Here is a 22,916-nt window from a genome sequence, read left to right on the forward strand (position 1 = left end):
CCAGCTCTGAGATCCCGGCTCACTGAAAGCAGGTTTCTGGGGTTTTGTTTAGCTTCTATATTTGTAACAATGTTTCAAACTGCAAGCTCAGAGGCCGGCAAGGCAAGTGGAGAACGTTGGAGTCATCCGTTACTGAAGCAAGCAAGCCTCATGTTCGCTTCAAGCTGCCTGGCTGCCGGCCGCCATCTTGGCTGGCAGTTAATTTGCATATCACCCTGATTAGCCAATGGGAAGGGTAGCAGACATACGGCTAATTACCATGTTTCTCTTTTATTAGATAGGATAAATATCTAATAACATTTTTCTCACTGTCCCTCTTGGAGTCAGAGACCTCATATATCTGGGTATTCCTTCAGCCTGATTCAAACCTTGGCACATCTTAGAACTCAATTAATAGTTATTGGACAATTTATGGTTAAAAACAATTTTGTAAGATGAGCTGTCTGTTTAAGAATTCAAAGAATTCTGTGAAAGCCATCTTGAGTTGACACAAGGTTAATGAGCTTCTCCTCTGGACTGTCTCTTATTCCTAAGATGTAAATGACTTACCTGGTGACCACTGGGACTTTTCAGAGCCATTAGTATTCTAGGAGGGACTAAAGATTTCTATAGTTGCTCCCTTTAAGTGACCTACTGTACTTGGTTTTGAATTCAGCTGCCTGTGTTTCCTGCAAACTTCATCAGTTCCCCCACAGACATGAAAAGAAATCGTTTCCGCTGAGCCATCTTGCTAGGAGACCTTTACTACAATTGTCCTGAAGAAGAAATTATTCTTCACCCCTGGGGTCACTTGGTAGCAAAAACAGACTTCTCCCTTTTCTTTTCATCTGTTCTACTTCACTGCCTCCTTTCTGTGTGTGTTCTTAAAGGTATTGCCTTATTTACTTTGATGGTTTCCCAACTAATTGAATACAGCAGTGAGTTCTTTTTTCCTTGACTCCTGAATGTTTCTACTACCCCAAGGGGAAGGGGCCGCACCAGACAGCTTGTCTTTGAGATACTTGCATATTGAAACGACTTCCAAAGTTGTTGGTATTTATGAGACTGTGAAAAGTTTGCACATTTGGCTGAAACAGAGAACAGACCTCGGCTTGGGTGTTAGTGTTCCTAATTTATGCACAGGGAAATCGTTTCTGAAAACAAAAGGATAGCTATGTCCTGTAGCTTGATTTTTAGGTTTTTGTATATTGTCACCAAATGGTCCTAATATGATTTTTTTTAAAAAAACAAAAACAAAACACACCAAGAACAATGAAGGAATTACCTGTACATGAAATAAGAACCACAAACTGTAAAGTCCAAATCATATGAAAACATTACTGTGGAGAAAAAAGTAATGGTCTTAGAACAGAATCCTTCCTCCTGACACAGAGATGACTTACTTCTAACCCCATCACTAGCAAATATTTTCTGATTATTTAACACATCTGCATACCCCACAGCAAAGGGACATCTTCCCTAATTGGTCATAGTCGTATATATTTTGTCACCCTCCTTCCTCCATCCTCATTCTCACCCTCGCCTTACCATGCCCATTATATGAAATATTCTCAGGAACATTTTCACCAAGACAAGGATGTTGCGTGAAAAGCTATAAAATTCTAAGAAAAGATTCTTATTATCTGCCTCTTCTGCACACTGACCCATACCCAGTGGCTCTCCGGAGCTCAGGATTTTCCAGGCTGCTATGTTTAGTATGCTGTATGTGTAATGAATCATAATGTCCACCTGTAAGTGTCATAAACAGATGGTATAAATATGCTGGCATAATGTGACTCAAAACAAATCGCCAGTTTTAGCCGGAGTTCAAACAATATTCGCGGTTCCAAGAAACCTGTGGCTTGCAAGTTCAGGGGGAGTGGGAGGAGAATACCGGAAAACTGAAGGCCGTGTTCTCTGCTGCCTGTCAGTGCACGCTCCACGGAAGGGGCCAGAGAAGGTGGAGGGAGGAGTGACAGGAAACCCTGTTTTCCATTCGCGTTTGAAGTCATTCATTTTAAGGACTCCCAAGAAATTGGTCTTTGGATCCTATGGGAGTGGGTGGTTTCACACATGATCTTCCCTCTTCCTGGAATGCCCTCCCCTCCTCCTATCCCCTCCCATTTTTCCATTTGTCTCTCCTCTCACTCATCAGGTCTCAGCTGCTGGTTTTTTGGTGTGTTTTTTTTTTTCCCCCTGTGAAAGGGGAGTTCTTTCCAGCCCACAGAGGGGTGAAGAGTCCTCTGCTCCAGCTGCGATGACACAGTCTAGAGTGGAAATCCTCTAGGGCAGGGATCCTGCTGTCTCACACACTCATCAATGCCCAGCACTGGGCACAGACGCTGCTTGGCACTTGATACATATTGTTCGCTTAAACCCAATAAAGTACAACGGCCCCGTTACACTGTCAGTAGGATGTTATTTAGCTTCTTAAGGAGTGATGACAATTGCCTTTAAAGGGGGAAAAAAAGTAAAGAGATTCATCATTGATTCTGTGCGGTTTCATTCATTCGTCAGCACATCTCTCACGGAGTTCAGCGCAAGTATCCTGTCCTCTTTGCAGGCCTGTCTGATCTCCCCAAACATACAGTAGCTTTCTCGCCCTCGATCACCAGGTGCTCAGGTATAGCCTGGACTCTGCTTTGTCTCCTCCTTTCATCCTGTTCCACCTGGTCACCAGCTAAACGTTGTGAACTGCGTCTCTGGTCTCTTGCCTTATTCTAATTTTTCTAGGACCTAGCGTATGGGTTAGCGTGGGGTAAGTGCTCACATTTGCTGACATGATTGAAATGTTGGTGAGAAAAACAGAGCATCTATTTATTTAACCAACACTCCATAAATATTTATGGAGGACCCAGCTGTTTACCAGGTACTGTTTTAGGGGATGGGAATACATCAATAAAATATCTCCTATTCAAATAAACATTTTAGAAGTTTTTAACTTTTCCAAAGCCAGGGAAATGGCTTCCAGGTTTGTTTTGTAACTCTGTTTACCTAAGAAATACACAAAGTTTACCTGGTATAAGTTGCTAAACACTAGGTGTTGAATTCTAAGGTTGTGATTGAGAATCACTCTTAATAGTATTTTGTTTCATAAGTGGGTAAACCTAGTACCCTGAAGGTATGTATTCAATAAGGAAAATACAAGAAGTAGCTAAGTTAGCAAATAATTTCTGTGTTAACCAATGTTACCATGGACACAAATATCAGTGTAATAATGGTGAAGGTTCTTTCCTTTTTTTTCTTATATACATCCTAAAGTGTCCTTAAGGCCAAAAGCTGAGCATCTTCAATCACTTCCTAAAATTGTACTTAATTATATTTCAGTTTTTAAAAAAGTACCTAGTCCTTCTTAAGAAAATAATCTTCTTTTTATTATATTTAAATTAAACTCTCCTAGAAATAGATTTTTCATTTATTTGCTTTAAGCTGGAATCATTAAAAATGCACAAGAATTCCATGCTGTGAAATTTTTATCTTCTCTAATAATGCTACCTTAGTTGAGGAGTGTTTAAACAACTAGGACTTGCACATTCTCAGTCATTTTGACATTGTAGATGATATATGGAATACAGCAATTTATGTCCATTTTGGTCCACTGGCATACTTCATTTCTGAGCCAGTAAGCAAAATTTTTAGGAGCAAACCTTCTGTGTTAATTGCAAAATCAATAAACTTTGGATGGAGTGAGTTTTGTGCTCTCTATTTTCCTAATTTTAGAAGCTGCCTCAATTTAAATCCATGGCCCTATCCCATTCATATTATTTTGTGAAAAGGCCGATGGTGACTTTTTATTCTTCTAGCCTGTAAAGTAGACATGTATCCAGTTATTTCCAGATTTATGCTAACGGGACTTAACCATTCTTTAAGGGTCTTGTAGCACTGCAGACTTCATAAACAGGTGCTCTCATTCATCATAGAACTTGACTCGCTGTGAGTGAACTACAGCAGCAATTACAGCGAAGACAGGGACACTCTAACGCAGTTAGGGGCAGGGACTGAATGTCCTCCATAATCAAAGCATAGGGCTGGAAAGCGTTACTCCTGCTGGAGCTGGGAGAGGTGAAGACTTTCATCTGGAGGCTAATGAAACAGGCAGTGTTTCATCCTGGCCGAGTTTGCATCTCAGGTCTAGGTCACCGAGATCCTAGAAACCTGTTGAACACTACCACCTTTTGTTCCTGGAAAGACTAATCCTTAGTTAGACTGTAAAAATGAATAAAGTTCATTTACGGTCCACCTTCTCTTTCCAGATCTATCAGCTTGCAACAAGGAAGAACATGCCTAGATCCCATAGTAGAGAAGTGATGAGAATTCAGTTGTGAACCCAGTTTTGTGCCTGGCTCTGTCATTTTTCAGTGATGTGACCTGGCAAAATCAATTCTACCTCCTTGAGACAATATGCTCCTCTGCACGTTGCAGCCAAAACCACCATCATTCACAGATTTGCTGTGAGGATTATACAGGTAAAACAACATAGTCAACTGAGAGCAATCTATACACTTGGCAGGTAATATCATCATTACCCATAAAACTGATTCTGGGACAAAAATTGGCAAGACCGTATTACGGTTGGTATTCCTCCCTCTGGCAATCACCTTGTTCACATGCCAAGATTCCTCTCGCCTGTCTCCCAGCAACATCCAAATATAATATCTTGATGTTTCAGAGGAAAAATAAAAGCTGTTACTGTCAGTACTGTGATGAAATTGTCAACAGCAAATTAAATCAGCTACATAAATTGTGAACCAAGTATGGGTTCTATTATTTCTGTGACAGTTTTCACACTGGCCAGTTGTGTGTTTTTTTAAAGGAGACCAAATGAAAACCAAAGAGACTATAAACACCCCCTTTTAGAGGGAAGCACCCCCATTGTAAACCGTTTTTTGATTGTTAAGTCTGGGATGGATGAAATAGCAAAGATACAAAAATATAGGTGAAATGTTAGCATTACATAAAAATGATTTCAATACTAAGCAAAAGAAACGCTCAAAGTGGGAAAGATAGAATTCATCATTTAGGCAGCATAGAAAATTGGGAAAGGCCAGCCATTTTTTTCATACTCCACATCCAATCTCACAAGAAATCTTGTTGGCTCTTCTTTCAGAATAGATCAAGGAAGTGACCAAGTGCCCTGGCCAGGTAGCTCAGTTGGTTAGAGAGGATCGTCCTGATACACTAAGGTTGCAGGTTCAATCCCTGGTCAGGGCACAGACAAGAATCAACCAGTGAATGCATAAATAAGTGGAACAACACATTGATGTCTCTCTCTCCCATCCTCCTCTCTCTCAAAAACTAATATTAATTAACTAGAAAGTGGCTCAGAGAAAATGTCCCACCGCTTCCTCTTCTACACCCTCCTAACGCATCCTCTCCACTGTGGCTGCCTCCCCAGTCTATTCTCAACTCAGCAGTTAGAGTAATAATCACTTTAAAATGTGAAAGAATCCTATCTTCTCCTATTAAAAAGCCTCTGATAGCTTCCTTCTCACTCTGAGTAAAGGCCACGATCCTGAAAATGTCCAGGAGGGCCCCCATACCCTACTTCTGTTTATTTGACATCACCCACCTTTAGTCTTCCATCTCACACTCTGGGTGCCTTCACCTTCCTCTTACCAGGCATCCCCTCCTGAGGGGCTCTGCCCTGGCCATGTGCTCTGCTGGAGGCAGCTTCAGTAATCCAGCTCCTCCCCAGACACCCATGGTTTGTACATGCACCTGCCTCAAGCCTTTGCCTAAATATCGCCATCTCAATAAAACCCACCCAGACACCTTATAGAAAACTGCAAGCTGCCCACCTACTCTCTTCTCCCTAATATTGCTTACCCTGCTGCATTTTTTTTTCTGTAGCACTTATCACCCCATGGTATAATCATTTACTTATTTATTATGTGTATTATTTATTGCCTACCTTCGTCTATCCATTTCCCCCAATATATATTCCCAAAATGCAAGGATCTGTGTCGATTTGTTTCATTTGTGTATCTCATTGTAGAATGAATAAATGGATACTATTCCTAGCCAGATATTTTTGACAGTGGTCTTTCCACAAAAAAAACTTTAGAGAGAAGCACAGAGCTTGGCATAGAGTGCTTTTTAAATGGAAAAAGAGAGGGGAGGGGGTACAGGAAGAAAAATGGGGCAATAGGATTTAATGAACAGAACTAAAGCTGAGGCTGTAGATGTTCCAAAGACTTGTTTTAAACCTCCAGTTTCTAAACACATTATCTAGTCAGCTTAGTTCTCCCTTTGTGCTTTCTATGAAAATTGGAAAATATTCTGGTTTTAAATTTCAGTGATGTTGAAAGAGTGGCTAACATTTCATGAAATAGAACAATGGCGTTGTTTCTGTTAGAATTTATATTGCAATCATTAAATCTTTCAGCAAAAGCAGCATCCCATTCCGTATGTGTCCTTTAATCAACTTATTTGATGTCAACACATCCTGTGAAAACTGCAATTATGTACCATCATTTGAAATGAGATGAATAGCTTTTTAATAGGCAGAAGCAGGATTTTTGTTTGAGACAGTGCATGACAGTCTTCTATCCCAGCTGCTTTTGTCCAGAGCCAGGCTCTGCATGTCCAAACCTCACATGAATGTGTATGCTTTCTGGGAAGTCTCATGCTAATGTGAGGAAGACTAGGAGGTGAAGATTATCCAGTACAGTGTAGATATTAAATTTGTTTTGTTCTCATGGTTTCTCATTCCAAGACAGTGATTTGAACTTGGTGTTTCCAATTCTTCTGATTGGGGGGGGGGGGGGGGGAGGGTGTAGCAGTATTAGCTGTTGACAGAGGACAAAATCGAAGGGTACCAGAAGTTATTTTCCACCCATCTCCAGGAGGTTCTTTGCAATAGTTGGTCTCACCTTTTATGACTAAAGGTTGCCAGGGTTGGGAAAGGTGGAAGTGGAACACACTAGGAAAAAACATTTGTTTTTAGAGCTTCTCAGAGATTGGGACAGATAACATTTTACTAGTTTTCTCTAATGGTGGGATTCCTTGTAGGGCCAGGAAAAGTGTGTCACCTCAGATGGGAATGGCTGGTTGGAGCACCTTGGGATGCTGGATACTAGTAGTATCACTCCCCCACACACATACACATGGACACACACACACACACACACACACACACACACACACACACATCTCTAATGACCTGCAGCCACCTGCCTTTAGGATTGGTGGGCTGAGGCCCTTTGTTAAATGCCTCTAGATGGCATGAGACCTCTACTATGCCTGCATGACACCGAGGAGGTGTCATATTGACACCTGGTTATATTTTCTCACTTTTTCCAGAAACAGAAGCCCAGAATGGGTCATCTGATTTACTGAAAGAGAACAATATGAAGTTCCTTGCTTCCAGGTTTTGTGGAATAAAACTTATACCTACTACAGTGGTTCAAGAGAGAAACTGGCAGATTTATGATTTATCAAAATTAAGAGTTCTCACACCCTCACTTTTTTAAACCACAAGAGGTCTGCATGAGACCATAGACATGTAATCTCTCAACCCAGTGAAATTACAGTGAGCTGGGGATTTCCATGGATTATCATCACAGAAAGATCGCACTTTTTATAAGATACACATACAATTGCAGTAACACATGTCTGCATAGTATCATTTCTCAGAGCAAGGTCTCCAGCTGAAATCTACAGACTCTATTTCCTCCAGAGTTCTGAAATTGACTGCGAGGTCACGCATTTGATCTTTGCTCTTCAAAGCTAAACGGAGAGAAAGTGATCCTGAAGTATCTGGCAATTCAATCCACTGAGTGGAAAATCAGAAATGTTCCAGTCTTCCACATTTGCTTTCAAATTTACCACAGAGATTATTTTTTAAAGTCTTTGCCGCTGTTGCCTCTATTACATAATGCTCGGTACTGTATTCTGCGGAGAAGAAACAAACACAGAAAAACACCAGCATTTCAGACATGGGCCCTGTGCTCTGTGGGTTCGTGGGAAACACTTTCTGCGGTTAATTCCCCTGGGCCACCCACCCTGTGGCCTTGGGTCGGAGACTTCTTACCTGAAACAGTTCCTGGTGTTCTTCATAGCGTAATGGCAGGGCAAGACGTTAGGGGAAACTCTGGCTTCCAAAAAAACGGGCAGTGCGGACACCAGGCACAAAATGACTAAGCATGCAGCTTAACCACATCACAGCGGAGGACTTGGGAATTCACTTTTGGGAACCTCCAGTTCTTGAGAAAGGAGAAGATGGGAGGTGAAGAACTGTTTACAGACGCTCAGATGTTTGCTTAAGATTTATTGCAAGCCATATTACTCTAGGTTCTCTGTGTGTATGCAGAATACATGGACCCAGCTCAACCTTGACTCATAGGCGATGTTAAAATACATCAAGACTCCATCATGTACAAAATTAACACCAAGAAATCTATGGCATTTCTACACACCAATAGTGAATGTGCAGAAAGAGAGACTAAAAAAGCAATCCCATTTACCATTGCACCAAAAAAATTAAGCTACCTAGGAATAAACTTAACTAAAGAGGTAAAAGACCTCTACTCAGAAAACTACAGGACGTTGAAAGAAGAGATAGAGGAAGACATAAAGAGATGGAAGAACATACCATGTTCTTGGATTGGTAGAATCAACATCATTAAAATGTCCATACTGCCCAAAGCAATCTATAAATTCAGCGCACTTCCCATTAAAATACCAACGGCATATTTCACAGACCTAGAATGTACTCTCCAAAAATTCACCTGGAATAAAAAACGACCCCAAATAGCTGCAGCGATCCTGAGAAAGAACAAAGTAGGTGGGATCTCAATACCAGATATCAAGCTGTATTACAAAGCCACTGTTCTCAAAACTGCCTGGTACTGGCACAAGAACAGACATATAGATCAATGGAATAGAATAGAGAGCCCAGAAATCGGCCCCAACCAATACGCTCAATTAATATTTGACAAAGGAGGCAAGAATATACAATGGAGTCAAGATAGTCTCTTCAATAAATGGTGTTGGGAAAATTGGACAGATATATGCAAGAAAATGAAACTAGACCACCAACTTACACCATACACAAAAATAAACTCAAAATGGATAAAGGACTTAAATATACGACGGGAAACCATACAAATACTAGAAGAATCCAAAGGCAACAAAATCTCAGACATATGCCGAAGCAATTTCTTCACCGATACAGCTCCTAGGGCATTGGAAACTAAAGAGAAAATAAACAAATGGGACTACATCATAATAAAAAACTTCTGCACAGCAAAAGAAACCATCAACAAAACAACAAGAAAACCCACTGCGTGGGAAAACATATTTGCCAATGTCATATCTGATAAGAGCCTAATCTCCAAAATTTATAGAGAACTCATACAACTTAACAAAAGGAAGATAAACAATCCAATCAAAAAATGGGCAAAGGACCTAAATAGACACCTTTCAAAAGAGGACATTCAGAAAGCCAAGAGACATATGAAAACATGCTCAAAGTCACTAATCATCCGAGAGATGCAAATCAAAACAACCATGAGGTACCATCTCACACCTGTCAGAATGGCTATCATCAACAAATCAACAAACGACAAGTGCTGGAGAGGATGTGGAGAAAAAGGAACACTTGTGCACTGCTGGTGGGAATGCAGACTGGTGCAGCCACTATGGAAGACAGTATGGAGTTTCCTCAAAAAACTACAAATGGAACTCCCATTTGACCCTGTGATCCCACTTCTAGGAATATATCCCAAGAAACCAGAAACACCAGTCAGAAAGGATATATGCACCCCTATGTTCATAGCAGCACAATTCACCATAGCTAAGATCTGGAAACAGCCTAAGTGCCCATCTGTAGATGAATGGATTAGAAAACTGTGGTACATCTACACAATGGAATACTATGCTGCTGTAAAAAAGAAGGCACTCTTACCATTTGCAACAGCATGGATAGAACTGGAGGGCATTATGCTAAGTGAAATAAGCCAGTCAATGAAGGAAAAATACCACATGATCTCACTCATATCTGGATAATAAAGACCATTATAAACTTATGAACAGACTGTCAAACTGCAACAGGAAGGCCGGAGAGGGTGGGAGGGCAGGAGGGGGGTGGGTAAGAGATCAACCAAAGGACTTGTATGCATGCATATAAGCATAACCAATGGACATAAGACACTGGGGGGTAGGGGAGGCCAGGGGATTATCAAGGGCGGGAGGGAAAAAAGGAGACATATGTAATACTCTTTGTAATACTTTAAACAATAAAAAAAATAAATAAATAAATAAAATAAAATTATATACTCAGAAAAAAAAAAAGACTCCATCCTGGCTCTCTTGCAAGCCAAGCACCTTGACATCCTAGTTTACAAGCATTCCTCATCTTTGCATCCCCAATTCTTTCTGTAACACAGCAGTATAGTTAATGCATACATTGTGTCATATCAATCGACCTCTCTTAGTTTGCTCCAACCTTCCCATGGTCAAAGCCATTGGACATTTTTCAGTCCTTAGGTCTTTTCATTTTCTTTCAGTATTTAATGTGATTGACTAGTTCCTACTTCTTGAAATGTTTTCTTCCCTTGATTTTGATGGTACCTGGTTCAATATAGTCTCAGTTCTCTTCTCATTTCAAGTATATTATTATTAAATGACTTATCTGTATCCTGAACTACTACAAAACGTAGAAGTCATGATGTGTCTACGTATGAATCATTTTTATAGTACTGGGCGTTGCCCTAGGGCAGTGGTTGGCAAACTGCGGCTCACGAGCCACATGCGGCTCTTTGGCCCCTTGAGTGTGGCTCTTCCTAAGGCTTAGGAGTACCCTAATTAAGTTAATAACAATGTACCTACCTATATAGTTTAAGTTTAAAAAATTTGGCTCTCAAAAGACAAAGAAATTTCAATCGTTGTACTGTTGATATTTGGCTCTGTTGACTAATGAGTTTGCTGACTACTGCTCTAGGGTCTTTGCATTTGCAAAGCTATATAGAAAAGTGTTCAAAACCATGGCCATGACAACCAGTAGATCAGGGATAAAATGCTGTTTGGGCAATGTGGCTCTCTTCCCTTAATGGGGCTGAGGGCCGAGGGCTGTTAACAGTACTGATAGCCATTAGTGGAATACGTCCTGGTCCCTAAAGGGAGTCTGGGCAGAGCCTCACAATTTTCATTGCCATAGCTCTATTAGAAATTATTAAATTTGTCTGTGCCTCTCTTTACACAGCTATAAAATAGGAAAAATGACAGTGTATATCACATGTGTTTGTTGTGATTGCTTAGAATGATATCTGGCACATAGTTTTATTGTTTTACTTCATAACCACTCAAGTCAGCAGCAGAAATAAGCCTGTGTTCCAGGGCTAAATTCAACAGATTGCCAAACTGTAACCTTAAACTCATCCTAGACTTATGCCCACATTCAACTCATAAATTCTATGAATGCTTTTTAAAAATATCTTTCTTATTAGTGACCTCTTCTGCAGTCCTAACAATATTTCCCTACTTCAAATTCTTATTTACTGTTGTCTCATATGTTTTGCTTCCTATCTTCCGCCCTTCCAAACAATCCTTTGTAAATAGCTAACGATCTTCTATACAGATTCAGATCCATCATTTTCCTTCTTAAAATCTCATTGCCAATAAGACATAGTAGCAGAAAGATAACCAGTTCATCTCTTGCTACTTCTTTCTATGTAGCTAATTCTCCAGCAACAGCTAATAATGTTTAGCTCATCTTATCAGGCTCTTGCATTGCTCAATTGTTTTGTGAGTTTAATTTCTCTCCACAGGTAAAATAGCTTCTCTTCCATGAAGCTTTCTCCAACTCATATATATGAGTGCACAAATGCGCACGGACCTTTTTCTCTCTCTGCCCATGGAAAATATGTTCTCTCTCTCCTCCCTGTTATCCTGCCTCTTCTGTCTCTGTCTGGATTAAAGCACCTAACATAATATATCATAATGTGATATGGTGAGACTCCTATTAGTGGGGTGGACTTCGACAAATTGCATTCTTGATTTCTTCCAGCTTACACTGGAAGGTCCATGTTAGGGTTAACTGAGAAAATGTATACAAAATGCACACAGCGTGTACTGAGTATTTAGTGCATATGAGTACTATTGTGTTTATCTGCCTGTCTCCTCCATTTGGTATGAGCTCCTCAAGAGAAAGAGCCTTGTCTTATACATCTGGGTTTCCTTGACATCTGGGAGAGTGTCTGGCATAGGCAATGAATACTTGCTGGGTAAATGGCTAAGGAAAGGTTTGATACCTATCATATATCATATTGAAATTGCACAGGATAGCCTTTTTGAAAAGTGAAATGTCAAGTATGTGACACTTGAAGAGTTATTATCTCTATTCTAAAATAAAATGCTTCATAATCTTTTTTTTTGAGACTGTGAAAGCCATTTCAAAGGTTAACTCATGTGGTCATGTCATCTCAAGTAGATAAACATTATTTTTTCTTGCTGACAAAAATAAAAATCATAATGACTAATTAATGGTAGTATGATATTTTTTCATTCATTCATTCAACAATTATTTGTTGAGCACCTTCTAAACATTAACCGTTCTAGGTGCAAGCACTTGAAAGATGAACAAAGGCAAATATGGTCCCTGCCCTAATGGTCCCAGCTTAAGTAGTGGGGATGACTATTATGGCAGAAAGTGATGATAGTGTGCTAAGACCTCTCACAGGGGATGTGTGGAATACTATGGTACCATGTAACAGAGATAGCATTTAATTATTCTGGAGGAACTCAAACTAGAGGAGAGAATAGCACAGGGTTCAGGGCACAGAGTTCCTGAAGAGCTTTGTAATGCATATTAAACTCTTAGACTTTATACAAGGGCATCATGTGGACTTAAACAGGGGAGTAACAAATCTGATTTCCATTTTGCAAAGACCATATGACTTCTATATAAAAATCGGATTCAAAAGGCCAAAACTGAAGCCAGAAAGATTGTCTGGGGAGCCACCAGCAATCCGGACCATCAGATCCTCAAACTCTGAATCTGAGTCTCCATTTACCATTTGTGTTTCAAGGTTGACTATTGTGGTACTATGATAATACGGGAAGGCACCATAGGTATAATGGTAACGAGGTCTGTGTGATTGCACAAGAAAAGCAACTTACTTTTAAAGGAACATTTAGAAGTCATCTTGTCTACCGCTCTCACTTTCAGATGGAGTTTTTACTCACCAAGTTCATATCTCACCCAACTCCCCTCTCTAAATATGATCTGAGTGCTTTGGATTATACCATGTCCCGAGGGCAATAGAAAATAAATGGGGGACATGTTCCCTAGTTCCAAGGACCTTTGAATCTTGTTGAAGAAGAAAAATAGTTCTCCCTAAGAGACCTGAAGCCAAAGATAAAGAATGAATATAAGGCTAATTGTGTTTCTACTGCTGTAGTTAAGCATTCTCCATGCCCTTGCTGATTAATGGAAAATCTTTATGTCTCCTTCAACTCTAAACAAATCTATATAAGTTCATAGCTAGCAATAGAGGTTGACCAGAAAACCTACTATTATTATGTCTAAAGAAATTTTAAAGTTTCCTCCTCAGCTATCTATACTAGTATAGTTTGCAGAAATAGGAATGGGATAGGAATACATCCCTATTTATCTTCCTTTAGCTTCTCCCTGTGTAGGGTCCAAATCCTATTCAGATGATTGGTTGCTTGGAGCCACATATCTACCTCCTCATCACCAGTGCAGACAATGGATTATGAAAGCATGAAAGGGTAAAGCTACATGGTTGGATATTGTGGAAATACTTAACTATGATCATCATTTTTAACAAGACTTTTAAGAGTAGCATATATGTAGTATTGGGTATAATGATTTTACTGCAATAAAAATATATTTTGAAGTATAAGTATTTCCAAATTTTTAACATATCACTAATAATTTAATATTTTCAAGGTAACTTAAATGTTTCTGAATTTAAAAAATACAGTCCACAATATAAAAGTGTGCCAATACTTTGCAGTGATCTGTTCTGGATTTTGAATCCTACTACTGACTAACCATAAGATTACTTACTGGCTCTTTGCATTAATTTCCATCACTAAGACAGGGATGATAATAGTAGTCACCTCACTGTGGTTGTTGGGAGGATTAAGTGAGTCAATATATGTAATGAGCTTAGAATAACACTTGGTATATAAACAGCACTTACTATTACATAGTTTTTTTGAAAATTTTTGAGACAATAGCGCCTTATCCATCAATAATTTTCATAAAGCTATGAAATATGGAACTAAATATATTTCATGTTAAAGGCAATTACTACCCTGTCCCTGACCTATAATTCTGAGTTATTATGTAAAAAAGTATTTATAATTATTCATCCTATTTTCTATGAAGATTTCAAAATTCCATTGATAACTCTGGGGTGGAGGGATGGAAATTGTGAGATAACATCACATCGTTTTAGGCTGTAATCATCCCAGATGGAAACCATATCCAAAGGTTCAGTGTATTCTTTGGAAGGAAAGATGTAGGGTGGTGCCACTTGCATCATAATCCAGACCAGATTAAAGGTCTTGGAATTGTGGTTGTACACACCCTGTTTTGGGTTGTGAGAAGCCACTCCACAACCAAGGGCACATGGAACTTCCTCCAAAGTTCCATCTATGAAATGTGTAGACCCAATGAAATATCATGTGACAACAAATGATTATTAGTCACCAGCGTATGGAAGGTCCTCATTAAAAAAGATTTTTTGAGTACATAATCTCTGACAGGTATTAGGCTAGATATAAGGCTACCAAATAAGGAAACAGCAGACGTCTAGCCAAGTAAGTTCCCATTCGAGGAGGAAAGAGATAAGTAAAAAAATTCTAAGTGCTTTCTTTGGCAGCATATATACTAAAATTGGAATGACACAGAGAAGATTAGCATGGCCCCTAAGAAAATTTCCAAAATAGCACAATAATAGAAGCATGTAAAATTCACCATAATGAGACAAGGGAAGTGAGAATAGGGTGCTCTCAGGAAGAAGAACCAGAGCTGAGTCTTGGAGGACAAATGGAAGTTAATCATCCAATAAAATAGTGTCAAGAGAAGAGCACTTTAGTTAGAAAGAATAAAGGCCATAAATCTTAGTATGTTTGGGTAACTGTAAGTATTGCTATTTATGTCTGGAACATACAATTTGAGATGCATGTTGGTGAGAGTTCAGGCTGGAGAGGGCTTTTTGTCTTGTATGTCTTGCTGAGGAGTTTAGACATTATTCTGTGGATAATTAGGGCCCCTGAATAATTTTTGACAAAGCAGCAACACAATCTTATTTTTTATTTTAGAAATATCCCCCTGTCTGCAGTGTGGAAAATGACTACAGGCAGGCAATAGGAGATTCTCATATAATTAAAATGATAAATAATGAGGGTCCACGTTTATGCCAAGTTGGAAATGGAGAGAGAGCTTGAATTAGACACAGACTCCAGTGATAAAACTTACAGGACTAAATCACCAATTAACTTGAAGTGTTGGATGAAAAATTAGAAAATTATAAGTCAAAGAACATCACCATATTTCTGACCTAAGTAAACCTATTGGTGAACAGTGGTGCTGATAACTGCCAAGGGGTATGGAGCTGAAGGTGATGGTCAGGTGAGTGAAGGGCAAGACCATTTCCAGAGTGCCCTCCCATTCCTCTATGTGTCACTGCCAACACTTATCCTGGTTATCCAGAATTCTTTCTTCTGGTTATGTTAAAAGTTAATTCAGAAGAAGGGTAATAATAGGAGGAGTCATTATAGATAAATTTCTGTTATCTATCTTGACCTTAATTCAACTTGCAATAGAAATTGCTCATTCAGAGAGGATAAATGTAATTTTTAAAGCGCAGATTGGTCACATCTTAGAGAATAAGACTTTGATTTATAAAGCATTGAATTAATCATGATAATCAATATTAAATTGACACCTACTATGTGTCAAACATTGTGTTAAGCTCTTCACAGACATCATTTCATTTAAGCCTTACAACAAACCTATGAGGCAAATGCCATTATTCTTTCCACTTTACAGATGGGGAAATGTGAGCCTTAGAGTGTTTTATCACTCACTATTAAGAAGTTGCCCAGGATTCAAAGTAAAGTCTTCCCTTTGTTGTGGAAAGAGCAGAGGATTGGGAATTCAGGAACCTGGTTTAGAGCCCTACTTTAGCTATTTATTGGCAGGGCAACAGTCATGTCACCCTTTTTCATCTGTAAAAATATAAATGGAGGGATGGGAGGCAAGGGAGAGTTTAGAAAAGTTGAAATTAAAGACCCCGTGGCCCCTTTAAGCATTGACATTCTGTGTTTTTTGACTGTTCATAATAGAGTGTTCATTCTGGTAATGACTCTGAATTCAGAGGAATATGGTGACTGATCTGTACTATATACTAAGAGGACAGGCATGTCGCTGAAAGGAAGAGAGACCATTGCCCAATACATGTTATCACTGGTATAATTCATACACTCATTAAAGGCCCTTTCCTGGCTGTGCTTTTATTCTCCACCTAAGGAATTATTTGGATTGTTGCCCTTTCTTTGTTAGGAAATGGAGTGAGAACAGTTTCTCTGGAGAAGGAAAATCTCTTCTCCCATAAACAGAGGGCTTCTTGGTCTCTGTCTGTTTGAAAACAATTCAGAAAGGGACTTTTTGTGAAGTGTTCTCTTGAATCTTGTCATCTTTTACCTCGCTGCCCAAATATGGTAGAATAACAGCTCTTCTAAGCAGGGACTTGGAGAACATGAAGATTTCCATGAGAACCACAGAAAGGGTCTTTTCAAGCTGCAGAAGGGGACAGAAAAGGGAGGGGTCATATTATCAGCAGTTGCTAATGTTGGTCTTTCACAATTGCTGGCTCATTTGGGTACAGAGAAGTTGTTGGGGCTTTGGGTAATTTCCTTAATTGGAGATTTTTTAAATGGACCCTTGGATCATTTAAAGCTCTGTGATATTAGTCCTACCCCTGGGGTTTAGAATAAAAGTCACAAACATTGAAGTCATGCCCTGACCAATAGGGCTCAATTGGTTGGAGTGTCGTCCGGAACACTGAAAAGTTTTGGATTTGATCCCCAGTTGGGGCGTGTATGGGAAGCAATCGGAGGATGTTTCTCGACTCTCTCTCTCTCTCTCTCTCTCAAACACACATAATTCCCCTCTCTCTAAAATCAATAAGCATGTCCTCAGGTGAGGATTATAAAACAAAAACATTGAAGCCACAACACTAGCTCTGTTGTTTGTTAGCTGTGGGGTCCCGGATAATATTCCTGACCCTCCATTTCTCATCTGTAAAATGGAAACCAAAAGCTTTATTTCACAGGGTGTTGTGAAGTTTAAATACAATAATATATATAAGCCACTTAGTCCAGTGCCTGTTTGAAGTCTGATAGATGAGAACTAATCACATTGTTTAAAATAGCAAAGACTAGAAATCTGAGTTGACAGAAGTAATATTAATATCACAGTGTTCCCTGTTCTTCGGAAAAAAACTTCTACAAATCACTTTCTTCCACCTTGCATGTTTAGCCTCCTTATAGCAAACATGAGTAACAACAGCAACAGATGCTGCCTCAATAAGCAAACAGAATGGAAAATAATTAATGCAGTATGCTTGCATGCATGGAAGTTTCATCAGAAATTACAATGCCTTTGATATGAATTCTTCTAGAAGGCAATTTGAGCTTGGAATGGCTTTTGTTGCATTAGCTATTATTTTGTGTACACACTGGAATATCTGCTATCTAGGGCTGGCTGTTATTATTTGTGAAAAGCATAAACAGGGAGAAAAGATATGAAACTGTGATGGATTAATGAGTGCCTGAAGCATGGACAGAATATTAATATACTATGTACAAAATTGGACTGACCCAGCTGAGCTCAGCTAATCAAAACTACCTGTATACACGAGGATGTTAATTTCCAGTGGAAAACTGGGAGGGATGCCAATAAATTCTGGGAAAAGAAAATAATATTATACAGATTCCTTCTCAGAGATCTTTGCTGTCCACAGAGCAACCCTTCCTGAAAAGACAATTATTTTCTTCTTTGGTTCATCTTTGAGGATTGCTTGAGCTAGGTCATTTGGCACCCAAAGACCACCACAAAGTTCAGAGAGGGTAGGAGGGGCCTTTCCTTTAAATTTCTGGTCAACCATTTAAATCTTCCAAAAGTTAGTTGACAATTACAAGGTTTGGGGACTTCCAGTTATAATTGTATTGCAAAAATAATAGGAGAGGCAACAAGCAGAGGTTATGCTAACAGGCCCTGGTGGTTCAGCCTTTGAAGTCAGTTTCAATTGATTTTCATGTGAAATAAGTGGAGTAAAATGTTTCCATTTCAGGTTTCACATGTGACATTTAATGTACTGATGTTGTTTCTTGTAAATTTGTTTTAGGCAGTTATTTTATTTCCTCTGTGGAAATCAGAACTCCTCTGTTAAGCTAAGCAAAATAGGGGTTTGAGATGGCTTCTTTATTTCTATTGTTCCTTTTTTTTTTTAATTAATTTAAGCACATGGTTTTAAAAATAAAAAAATAGGTGCAGAGAGCTAAAAGAATGCAAAATACCAATCTCCCTTCCTAGCATATCTTCCCAAAGGTTCCCCTTTCAAATTTTTTCCCAAATGTTAGTAAAAAACTACAAATTTTATGTATAGACCCACTAAAGTGTTCATTGTTTGTTACACATTTATAACATACTGTTCATTACTTTGATTTCTCATTTAACATATCTTGGAGACTTTTCGATATTATTACATACAGATCTACTGTATTCTTCTAACACCTGAAAATTATTCTGTTTTTTTGGAAGTACCACAATGTAGCTAACCAGTTATTTCTGTTATTTTGTTGTTGCAAATAATGCAGTAATGAACAGGGTAAATTCTTTGCATGGAATTTCTGAGAAAAGGGGTAAGTGAATTTTAAATTTTGACAGACATATTAAGTTCCAGCTAAGAGTATTTCAGAGTGCTTATTTTAGGCAGATATTAAATTGTCTGTATCTGTGTGTTTTCCTCTATCACCTAGTTGAGGATGTGGTATCAGCCAATCTATAATAATAAAAGCATATAGCTAATTAGACCAGACGTCCTTCTGGACGATCTTCTGGATGAAGCTGGGGCTGTGAGGGAAGCCCAGGTCCCAGGTGCCAGAGGGAAGCTGGTCCCAGCAGCCGAGGGAAGGAAGGCCTACTCTCGCATGAATTTTGTGCATCAGGCCTCCGGTAGAAAAATAAATAAATGAAGGATAGAAACTTGGGATACAACAAAGGTGTTGTTTTAGCCAGGGTCCCAACAGGGAACAAAAGACACAGGCAGAATAGGATAACTGAAGAGTCATTTACAGAAGGACTATTTATAAAGATTCAGGTGGATATAGGGGAAACCCATGGAATCATGCAATAACCGTAGGCCAGTAAATAGTGGCTGTTGTCTCCATCCGTACGCCATAATGGAGAGAAGAGGGAGCAGCTATTGGACCTCAGAAGAAGTCATGTAGTGGAGTGGTAGCCTTAAGCTGAGAGCCAAGGTATCATAAGAGTTCAGTGTTGCTGGGCTTTCCATTGGCTTAGCCAAGCAGAAGCCAGAACACATGCCCTTTGCTGGGGTCCATTCTGGTCAGCTTCCCAAGGCAAAGAGGAGGGTTGAAAAGGGTGAAGAGTGGCTCCCAAGGGGCAAAAAACTCAAATCACTTTAATGCAGGGATTACTTCTGTCATCGCTGATTTTAAGAAAAGAATGACTTATCAAAAACCAGATAAGAAGCTGGTTTTTAACACACATACAATTTTTAACACATATATAAGAGCAAAGTCTATTTTCTTTGTCAAACATTATCTTGTTCATTATCTAATTAGCCTATTTTGTAAGTTGTCTGAGAGAAAGGTCCATATCTAACTTATTCATCATAATTTCAGCAGAACCCAGTATAGTGCCTGACACAGATGAAGCATTTTACTAATTATTAATAAATGTATGAATAAATAAATGCCAGAAAGAAATGTTTCCTATTTTTTAACTTGACATTCTATGTTAATATTTAAGACAATTTCCTCTTTTTTTGTTTTGTTTTGTTCATTCTCACCGGAGGATATTTTTTCATTGATTTTTAGAGAGAGTGGGAGGGAGAGGGAGAGACACAGAAAGAGAAACAACAATGTGAGATAGACACATTGATTGGTTGCCTCCTGTACATGCCCCAATTGACCGGAATCGAACCCGGGACCCTTCAGTCCTCAAGCTGATGCTCTATTCACTGAACCAAGCCAGCCAGGGCCAATTTCTTCATTGTTAATGAATTATTCAGCACTGGTGGTGGGGATTTCCTCCTGGAGAATGTCAGCTCCAGTGCCTTTATGAGAGGTCAGCCCTAGAGGTGAAGTCATACTTAGCTCTGTTCTTCCAATAAGTTCTCCTATCTAGTGATTCCCAAGGGGATGGGATTTACCTATATAGGGAGCATAACTGAGAAGAATTATAGATGTATAAATGGCATTCTAGGTGATGGGAGGTTTCCATTCCTGCTCTCTCCAAAGTTCACTAAAACTCCAGCTTTAGTCATAAAAAAAGTTGACAAATAAAATTTCATGTATTTAATTGTACAGTGTGATGATTGGCTATATGGTTATCACAGACAAGTTAATGAACACATCCATCACTCCTATAGTTACCCGTTTTTTGTTGTTGTTTTATGTGAGTGTGTGTGTATGTGTGTGTGTGTGTGCACGCACGTGCGCGCCCGGTTGCTTAAGACCTACTCTCTCAGCAAATTTTAAGTATACAACATACTATTATTAACTATAGTCACCATGTTGTACTATAAATCCTTAGTCTCCATGTTTTTCTAAACCCTAAATTGATCATCTGAAGCATCTATACATTGTATGAACATCCTTGGTGGAGCCTTCTTTTCTTTTGCTGATGTAAACCTAGATTATTATTCCTGGAAATTTTCTCTGTACCACCAGTTAATACATACTCCATAAAAGCAATGGTCACATTGAATTGTCCTTTTTTTGAATGATTATATTAACTATAAACTTTGGTTGTCTAGCTGCCAGAAGGCTTGGACCCTATCTTGGAATCTACACATAATACAAATTCAATAAGTAGAAGTTGAATTTATTTAGGATATTAACATTCTTTTTCCATTTTCTAGGCTTTTCTTGACACATCCCTTAACTTTGGAGATGCAGCAAGAAAGTTGATTCTCACTCTTTTTTGATGCTGAACAGAGAGCATGAAAGCAACATGGTAAGATAAAATAAACTAGGGCTTTGATATGAGAACAACCTGGGCTCACATCACAGATTTGCCATTTCTAGCTTAATAACCTTGAGCATTATTCAACCTCTCTGAGGTTGCTGGGAGAATGTAATAGGATTGCATACATGGTAAATTCACTGACATTGACACTTGATAAAATATTACCTTTGCTTCCTCTATCACCTTCCCCTTAAGGATATCAAAAACTGTGCTCTGCTTAGAGAATAGGCCAGCGGGTTTAAATGGGTGATTTAGGAGCTTCTTGTAATTTAGACAAATGGTATATCGGGAATCAACAGCCTTCTTTTAAATTTTCTTATTCATGGGATGTGGAAACTTAATCTTAGTACTATTTTAACTAAATAGACAACTGATTAAAATACCATAGGAGTTTATGTATATTCACTCTTCCTTTTTCCATGCAAGCTGGTATTTAAACTTGTTTTAGGAATGTATTTAAATCAATGGATGTCGATGTCTAAATGGTAATGTAACATCTGTGTACCTCTCATTCTCACTCATTTGTGAAATCTTGCCTTGTAGATCAGTCATCAATATTTCATTCATGAGCTAACCAGCCCACACCTTGGATTGTAGAACTCATTTCTCAAACCCCCTCCAATGCTTCTCTCTCTTTCTCTCTTCCTCGCCCTCTCTCTTTCTCTCTCTGACCTTCAATCATATAGCTTTCCTTAAGTTCTTTACAATTGTACATGACCACTTAGTAACTATTATACATAAAATTACAATAAAAATTATTAAATACATAATAACAACCATCTTACTAACAGCATTAACTTATATCACCAAATTCTGTTCCTAATGTCTCAGGGATCTCAGTCTGTGGCAAGTAGAGCCCATCTCTTTGTCCCTGATGACATCAACAGCCTCATCTCTACCATGTTCTCTTTATACAGGGAAGGGCCTCTGTCTGTCAAACTCTGGCCCTGCAGGGTGACTATGAAGGAAATACGTTGACTTCTCTCTCTCCCCCCACTTTCTGATCTTCAACTGGTGCCTCTCCCCTGTTTGGCAAACTCAAACCTGGAAGTCACAGGGCAAGTGAGACTATGATACGGTTTGAAAAGAACATCCTGCCCTGACTGGTGTGGCTCAGTTGCTTGAGCATCATCCTGTGCCCTGAAAGGTTGCTGGTTGATTCCAGGTCAGGGCACCTGCGGTTTGCAGGCTCAGTTTTCAGTAGGGGACATGTAGGAGGCAGCTGACCAAAGTTTTGCTCTCACATTGATGTTTCTCTCTCTACTCTCCCTTCCTTTCTCTCCAAAAAGCAATTAAAAAATCATAAAAATAAAATAAAATAAAGGACAGTCCACCAGAAAAACAAAAAACAAAAACCAGGGTAAACAGAGAATAAATAATACTGAATGAATCCCAAAGATAGGAGATTGTAGTTTGTGTGCCTGGACATAACCTGGTGAGACTTCACATTTAGTTTGGTACCATGCCACAGGGACACACAAATCCTTGTCTAAGGGTCAACTCTGGGGAACTAGATCCCAGATGGGATGGACCTGGGTCTGAAGCCTAGCTTCACCTGCTCCAAGGCCCATGTTGTTATCTGCTGTCTAATGCTGGCTCTTGCTGTCATATACTCAATAGACAATCTGGTACAGCAGCATTTTTTCCCTGCTCTGGTCCCCAAATGATTGATTAGTATTTAATT

General features: G+C 39.1%; 1 non-coding gene across 1 annotated transcript; it reads left to right on the top strand.

The window, feature by feature from the left end:
- The first annotated feature begins 14,815 nt into the window (after positions 1–14,815).
- Positions 14,816–14,917, top strand: LOC118671077. The gene has a single exon (XR_004972590.1). It is a non-coding gene; the product is annotated as a U6 spliceosomal RNA (small nuclear RNA).
- The last annotated feature ends 7,999 nt before the right edge of the window (positions 14,918–22,916 follow it).

Source organism: Myotis myotis, unplaced genomic scaffold, assembly GCF_014108235.1.
Source record: "Myotis myotis isolate mMyoMyo1 unplaced genomic scaffold, mMyoMyo1.p scaffold_m19_p_16, whole genome shotgun sequence".
NCBI lineage: Eukaryota > Metazoa > Chordata > Mammalia > Chiroptera > Vespertilionidae > Myotis > Myotis myotis.